Source organism: Mus caroli, chromosome 1 (assembly GCF_900094665.2).
Source record: "Mus caroli chromosome 1, CAROLI_EIJ_v1.1, whole genome shotgun sequence".
Taxonomy (NCBI): domain Eukaryota; kingdom Metazoa; phylum Chordata; class Mammalia; order Rodentia; family Muridae; genus Mus; species Mus caroli.
In genome coordinates this window covers 149734657-149736350 of record NC_034570.1, presented here as the reverse complement: position 1 = coordinate 149736350, position 1694 = coordinate 149734657, and positions in this window count along the sequence as shown.

Below are 1694 nucleotides of genomic sequence, written 5' to 3'. Positions count from 1 at the left end.
TTCTTTTGTGATTGGGTTACCTCACTCAGGATGATATCCTCCAGATACAGCTATTTGCCTAGGAATTTCATAAATTCATTGTTTTTAATAGCTGAGTAATACTCCATTGTGTAAATGTATCACATTTTCTGTATCCATTCCTCTGTTGAGGGACATCTGGGTTCTTTCCAGCTTCTTACTATTATAAATCAGGCTGCTATGAACATAGTGGAGCATGTATCCTTATTTCCAGTTGGAACATCTTCTGGGTATATGCTCAGGAGAGGTATTGCTGGATCTTCCAGTAGTACTATGTCCAAATTTTTTGAGGAACAGCCAGACTGACTTCCAGAGTGGTTGTACCAGCTTGAAATCCCACCATCAATGGGAGAGTCTTTCGTCTTTCTTCACATCCTTGCCAGCATCTGCTGTCACCTGAATTTTTNATCTTAGCCATTCTGACTGGTGTGAGGTGGAATCTCAAGGTTGTTTTGATTTGCATTCCCCTGATGATTAAGGATGTTGAACACTTTTTCAGATGCTTCTCAGCCATTCAGTATTCTTTAGTTGAGAATTCTTTGTTTAGCTCTGTACCCCATTTTTTAATGGGGTTATTTGAATTTCTAGAGTCCATCTTCTTGAGCTCTTTGTATATATTGGATATTAGCCCCTTATCAGATTTAGGATTGGTAAAAATTCTTTCCCAATCTGTTGGTGGCCTTTTTGTCTTATTGACAATGTCTTTTGCCTTACAGAAGCTTTGCAATTTTATGAGGTCCCATTTGTCAATTCTCGAACTTTCAGCATAAGCCATTGCTGTACAGTTTTGGAATTTTCCCCCTGTGCCAATATCTTCGAAGCTTTTCCCCACTTTCTCCTCTATAAATTTCAGTGTCTCTGGTTTTATGTGGAGGTCTTTGATCCACTTAGACTTTAGCTTTGTACAAAGAGATAAGAATGGATCAATTCACATTCTTCTACATGATAACTGCCAGTTCTGCCAGCACCATTTGTTGAAAAATGCTGTCTTTTTTTCCACTGGATTGACTCCCTGGTCAAAGATCGAGTGACAGTATGTGTGAGGATTCATTACTGGGTCTTCAGTTCTATTCCTTTGATCTACCTGTCTGTCACTGTACCAGTACCATGCAGTTTTTATCAAAATTGCTCTGTAGTACAGCTTAAGGTCAGGCATGGTGATTCCACCAGAGGTTCTTTTATTGTTGAGAATAGTTTTTGCTATCCTAGGTTTTTTATTATTCCAGATGAATTTGCAAATTGCCCTTTCTATCTCAGTGAAGAATTGAGTTGGAATTTTGATGGGGATTGCATTGAATCTGTAGATGCTTTCAGCAGGATAGCCATTTTTACTATATTAATCCTGACAATCCATGAGCATGGGTGATCTTTCCATCTTCTGAAATCTTCAATTTCTTTCTTCAGAGACTTGAAGTTCTTATCATACAGATCTTTCAATTCCTTAGTTAGCATCACACCAAGGTATTTTATATCATTTGTGACTATTGTGAAGGATGTTGTTTCCCTAATTTCTTTCTCAGCCTGTTTATCCTTTGTGTAGAGAAAGGCCATTGATTTGTTTGAGTTAATTTTATATCCAGCTACTGCACTGAAGCTGTTTATCAGGTTTAGGAGTTCTGTGGTGGAATTTTTAGGGTCACTTATATATACTATCATATCATCTGCTATTAGTGATA